Source organism: Mus pahari, chromosome 22 (genome assembly GCF_900095145.1).
Source record: "Mus pahari chromosome 22, PAHARI_EIJ_v1.1, whole genome shotgun sequence".
Classification (NCBI taxonomy): Eukaryota; Metazoa; Chordata; class Mammalia; order Rodentia; family Muridae; genus Mus; species Mus pahari.
In genome coordinates, this window is record NC_034611.1 from 48564489 (window position 1) to 48571394 (window position 6906).

Sequence of the window (6906 nt, forward strand, 5' to 3'; positions counted from 1 at the left end):
TGCTTTTTTGGACAGGGTCTCACTAAATAGTCCAAGCTGGCCTATGAGTTCAGTATGCAACCCAGACTGACTGCAGACCTGGTTATCTTTCTGCCTCAGCCTCCTGAGGGCTGAGATGGTAAGTCTTGTTTTGTTACAGGAACAAAAAACTGCTAAAAGCACTAAAAACCTCCCAGAGTATGACATACTCACATGAACCTGTTGTTTGGCCACTCGCAGCACAGTTATCCGGGGTATTCTCCCATGCACCTCACTCATAGTTACAAAGTTAATTCCCGAAATTCTATCAACCCACAAACATTTTGAATAGCTCTAAAAATGATGTTATTATTTTAAGTGTAACTTATACATTGTCACGTCTTAAAACATTTATTTATGTACAATCAACTCTCAAACGAGTGCCCAATTTTCTACATAATTTTCGTTCTTATTTTCCTAAATTCATAACTGACCACCATAAGCTTGCAAAGATCTGATTGTGCTAGAGGGACCTGGCTCTAAACCAAGAGAAGTGAGATTTGAACTGATCAGGAGAACTTCCTGGATATGAATGCATCTTTGCCATGCTGTCTGCTCGTGCAGTTCGCTTATCTGTGGAAGCAAGAGCTGGGACTGTGGAGCAGGGATTCGCAGCCAGGGACCTTGCATGTGTGTGTGTGTGTGTGTGTGTGTGTGTGTGTGTGTGTGTGTGTGTGTGACTTGGGCTCTCAGTTCCGAGCTCTGTGATCGCTTCTCCCAGGAACAGGAAGTACAGGAAGTAGCTTAGTTAGTTTCTTGAGAAGGGTCAGAGGATCGAATCTTTCTTTTGGTTTTTCGAGACAGGGTTTCTCTGTGTAGCCCTGGCTGTCCTGGAACTCACTCTGTAGACCAGGCTGGCCTCGAACTTAGAAATCCGCCTGCCTCTGCCTCCCGAGTGCTGGGATTAAAGGTGTGCGCCACCACGCCCAGCAACCTCTGCCTTTTTTATGAGATGTATATAGGACAGCCACCGAGCTGAGTCTAGGTGGAGACAGCAGGACTTCGTAAAGACAGAAATAAGGAACTGCAGTTAGCAGCAGCAGGCCCTCCATGCTCTGTTCTGACACACAGGTCGGCCAAAAGAGCAAAAGAGACAAGAGCCCTCTCCACGTCTCCCCCAGAAAGAGCCCGCTGCTTCAGTGTTCAGGAATTGCATTCAGACAGTTAGTTGGTCGTGGTCTCCCTGAACCTTAAGAACCCAGAATCAGAAACCGCTGCCACGGTGGAAGGGGAAGCAGGCTATTGTGTTACCCTTGAGAGATGTCTCACATCACCTAAGCGGTTTTTGCTTCCAGCAGCTGACAAAGCCAGGAAAAATATATCCCGCGACCCTCGAGGGCCCATCCTGTGCAGTGCACGACCCAGCCAGGGGCTGTGACCCTGGGCGGTTCTGGGTAAAGAAAGATCTTAAGTGATTCTGTTCACAGACACGCCCTGCAGTTCAGTGGGGCTGAGCAGCTTGGGGGCCCGCTCCTGGGTGGGAAGAGAGAATTGGTCCTGATGCTGCGGGTTGTCTGTCCTCTCTGTCCCTGGGTCCTCCCTGCCGAAAGGATGAGAACAGTTAGCAAGGGAGAAGCAAGGAGAGCTGCTCATGCGTGACTTGTAATGAAATTGAACTTCTCAAGTAAAGAAACCCCACTTTGACTTTGTCGGCGAGTTGGGTTTGTGGGCTGTTCAGTGAGAATGCTGTCAAAACACACTTTTCTCTCTCTCAGGGATAAATGCAAAGTCCTCAGTTCCTGCAGATCTCACAGTCGCAGCAGGGACAAATGCTTTGTCCCCACCCACAGGTACCCCAAGCCTACTGAGAACTGACCATCAACCCCACCTCCCCACCCCATTAGGACAAACGAAAGCCACCTCCCCTATTCCTGAGGCAACCGCCCCTGATTGGCTTTTGTTAGGCCTCATGGGGGGGGGGCTCTTGCTAGAGAAGAATCTCAAGTGTGGCTGCAAAATTGGACCCTGACCGCCTGAGGCTTGGGGGTGGGGGGGGTCCCCTCTTCACACTGGAAGCTGTGGGAACAGGTGAACTGAAGTCCTTTGTCATTTAACAGGGAAGCAGGCTGGTACTGGTCACCCATGACTCAGAGCAGGTGCCTTGACTGCACAGTCGAGGCCCCCTATGCTCGCTCCCTAGAGAATAAGGGCTCACAGCACATCGCGGCCAAGGATCCAGTATCACCGGGTGACTGAAAGCAGAGGGACACCACAGTGCGGATATGTCAGTCTAATAAAGGGGTTTCCGAATCATCTAGCAGTGGTGTCTGGGCGTCATTATTTCTACTAACTGATCCTCAAGCAATGAACTCAAAATCTCCATTCTTTAAAAAAAAAAGTCTCCAGCCAAAACCCAGAGGTGGTCTCTCTCTCTCCCCCTCCCCTCCCTCACTCTCCCTCCTCCTCCCCCTCTCTNAGACAGGGTTTCTCTGTGTAGCCCTGGCTGTCCTGGAACTCACTCTGTAGACCAGGCTGGCCTCGAACTTAGAAATCCGCCTGCCTCTGCCTCCCAAGTACTGGGATTAAAGGCGTGCGCCACCACTGCCGGGCCAGAGGATCGAATCTTAAATGCATTTAGACCTCGGAAAGGTAAGGCTTATGACTAGAACATAAAGAAAATTTAAATGAGTGAGAAATACTGAAGGTCCCTAAAACAGGCACAAGGACGCAGGCAAAATAAGGGACGGGGCTGGAGAGATGGCTCAGCCTGGCTGTTTTTCCAGAGCTGAGTTCAGTTGCCCGCACTCTGGTCCTGCAGCTCACAACCACCTGCAACCCCATAACTCCAGGGGATATGGCATCCTCTTCTGCCTGCCCCATCCCACGTGCTTGAACTCATCTCTCAAGTAAAGGGAGAAATGTTGGAAAATCAACACTAAGCAGGGATTCGAGGCACTCTAAGGTAAACCTTTTGTCGCTTGTTATTATTGTTGTCATTGATATTTTATATTCAATTAGAGCAGCAGAAAAACACAGGATCCCCAGTGTTTTAAGGATTTATTATTTATCAGAAAATCCAGTTAGCTTAAGGCACCTGGTCTTCTTTGCTGCAAGGCCCTGTTACATTAAATGCTTGGGATTCCACAGGCCAAACGGAGAGTTTCTGGCCCCAGAGTTTCTTTCAGATAAGATAGCTAGCCTTTCTATTTATTCAGATCACTTGATTTGTGTGCCTAACGAAACTCATTACTTTGTAAGATAACTTTAGAATTTTAGTTTAAAAAAAAAAGATTTTATTTAACCCAAATTTTCAAGTTCATTCTATATAATGGTAAAATTATCCACTAAAAGGTAGCGATTTATAATACATTTGCTTAAAGGTCCACAGTAGGTTTTGTATCAATCCCCAACAAGACTGGTCTTTTCAGGACGGACCCACGATGCTCAGGCAATTCAGCCTAGCTTCAGCAAAAGCAAATATTTAGATTTCAAAAGAAAACATTTGATTCCAGAGCCCATTAGATTAAAAAGTTAGCAAACTAAAGCTGCCTTGTTAGTTAACGTCCCTAAAGGTAAAATCTAAGTCATGCCTATTGACCTGGAACACTTTCTTTTTGGCTTTACACAATCATGTTTATAATTCTTGCAATAAGGGAATTTTTAAAAACTAGTCTCTTTCATCTGCATTCCCACAAAAAGCTTTTGAAAGTAACAATTTCTGCTCAGTTGTTTTTTCCTTTGCTTAAAAAAAAAAAAAAAAAAAAAAAAGGTGCCAGGAATCCCACCCCACCCTGTGTGGGTCATAGTCAATCGCTTGTGATTCCTGGCTCAAACACAGGCATTCATGCCTAGGAAAAGGCTTTGCGATGAATGAGATCTTGGTCTCCACTGAAAACAAAAAATGGCTAAAAAGAGACTTCAATTTATTTTCAAGTCCTATGACTAAATTCCTTTAATTCCTAACTGGTGAAAATATTGGCAAACTACCGGGTTTTACTTGGGGTCAGAGTGACTTCTGCGTATGCCCAGAGGTGCTGGTGGCACGCTGTCTGAGACTCACTTCTCAGAAGGTCACCAGGTGGAACTCAAAAGGGAATAAACATTGACAATGAAGTGAAACCAATGTCTAAGGAGATGCAGGTGAGAGAACCAAGTTCTTCAGCTAATGATACAACTAATGGGATGGGGGAATGGCTCAGAAACCAGAACCATGGCTGCCTTTCCAGGATGGGCTTTGATTCTCAGAACCCACATGGAAGCTTGCAGCTGTCTAAAACTCCAGCTGGACCCCCTCTTCAGCCTCCGAGAGCAAGTACCAGGCACATAAGTGGTACACAGACATACAGGAGACAAAAAGCTCATAGACATGAAATGAGAATAACTAAGTAGAATCATTTTAACATTTGCTGTATCAAAATGTTACTTCCCAAAGTAACCAACCTTCCAGGTTCTATGGAGGACCACAAAGTAACCAACCTTCCAGGTCCTATGGAGGACCACAATAACCCTTAGCCACTCAGCCTTGGAATTGATTTCTCTAAGAAAAAAGCCAAATCACAATGTTCCAGATACATAAAGAGTAAGTTACTTTATTTTCTGATACATTTTCAGTCAAGTTAAAGAAAAAAATTTTAATTTATGGGCATACCTTCAGTATTTGAGGGTATAACATTAAATGAGTAGGTGGGGGACTTCAATCATGGTGCTGAAGAGGTGGCTCAGCAGTCAGAACGTCTACTGCTCTTGTAGAGGATCTGGGAAGGTTCTAGAATCCACACCAGGTGTCTCACAGCATCTGTAACTCCAGCTTTTGAGAATGTGATGCGTCTGGCCTCTATTGGCACCAGGCGTGAATGCAATGCACAATAATACCATCATACATGCATAAAACAAAGCATCCAGAATCGTAAAATAATAATATTCTGAAATGTATTTACAATTAAAATAAAAAATGCAAACAGCTTAAAGCAGGTTGCCACTTTGGGTTTAAGTGAAACAGGTTTGAACTCAGTCGCCGCAGGATTTAAGCCAAAAGTCATCACTGTGATGAGGGGCAGCAGAGCTCAGATGTTCCATAATGTGTGTGTGTGTGTGGGGGGGTGGTTGGAAGTGGTGGCCGCAATCTGTCCCTTGCAGAATCAAGGCTGCAGGTTACTGATATTCCTGGAATGCTGGTCTTTGGAAGCAGCTGTGAGAATATTTGTCTGCACCTAGGTCCTGTGAACATGTGCACATTCAGTGCTGTGCCGACCCTTTCGTCATGAGTTAGTAGTTGTGTAAGATTGTCCTGGTCACAGTGAGAAAATCAATGCATATAAAGATAAAAGCATTTTTATTGATGTCTTTTCCTAATTAGCTGCATAAGTTTCCATAGGTACAGGGCTTTGCTTTGTTTGTGGTTCTGAGGCCACAAACCTGGAGCCTTCTGAATTCTAGCAACCCTCTCCCATTGAGCTACAACTCCCAGAACCCCCTTTGTTCACTTTTGAAAAAAAAAAAAGTCTTATTGTGTAGCCCAGGCTAGCCTCGTACTTCAGAGCCTCCTGCTTCAAGCTCCCCAGTGCTGAGATTCAGGTGTGTGCCATGCACCATGCCTGGCCAAGTGGCAGCTCTTACACCAAGAACAAAACAGTGTAGGTGTGACAGGGCTGTGGTAATGAACTCATAGCACCTGCCCCCCCCCCTGTAGGACCAGGAACACATAAGTTAGCTCTCCTACCAGTCAGTTCCAGGATGGAAGGGACTCACTAGTTCTACTATTTACTGCTGGTCTAACTAACAGGTTCTGGGAGTGGGGAAGGCATAGTATCCAGCTGTCTACCCACTGGAGAGCCCACCATGTTCTGACATTAGTTCAAGCCAAGATCATGTGGACAGTTCCTGTTAAACGCTGCAGGACACCAGACAAGACAGGACCTAGTAGGGGAGAGATTTGAAAGGGAGGGGAGGGGTTGTCAGAGGTGTGGGGGCGGATAAGGGAGGGTGTGTAGGGAGAAGGTAAGGAGAATGTGTTATATACATGTATGAAATTGTCAAGGAACAAAATTTCCTAAGAACCAACCACACTGAGGCATAGAACCCTGGGGATCTTGTGGCAGACGACTGATCGCCGATCGCCTCTCAATGTTTGGTCTCCTGTTCTTCAATGATCAAATAATCCTCCACTTTCAACCGGATCACACAATGCTGTGGAAGCAGAATGTTTATATCCCTCCTGTGTTCATTTCTAGGTCTCACCAGCAAGAGGATGCTATGTGGAGGAGCCTTTGGGAGGTGAGTAGGTTATGCCCTGATATGAGACCCTAATGTTGTCTCTCCACACACATTTTCATTCTCTCCCTGCCCCATACACACAGAGTACAAAGAGAGGCATCTCTTTCTTTGTTTTCTCTTTCTACACACATATTCTATCTCTCCATATATACACATACATTCTCTTGCCATTCTTTCTATAAACATATGCTCTCTCTCAGTCTATCTGTCTGTCTCTCTGTATCTCTATCTGCTTGTCTCTGTTTCTCTGTCTCTTTCTCTCTCTCTCACACACACACGAAGACACACACACACACACACACACACACACACACACACACACACACACACGAACACACAGCAAGAAGCAGGGAGACTATTATTTGTGAGCCAGGACAACCAGAAGGAGCCCCTCCTGGGAATAACAACAGGTGCCAGGGTGACCTTGGCCTTCCCAGCCTCCAGACTGGGAAGAACTGAATGTTGTTCTGTTATACCCCTAGAAGCTAAGAGACTCAGTCACCCAGAATAAAAACTAGCCTTAGCTTAGAGATTTGATTAACAGTAAAAGATGCTGAGAAGCAGTCTTGATATTTGGCATAAGTGGAACAGAAGAATAGAAGATCCTCATGGACACCTTTCCCAAGCATTCTTGGCATGCGGCCTCTTTTCTCTTCTCTTCTCTTCTCTTCTCTT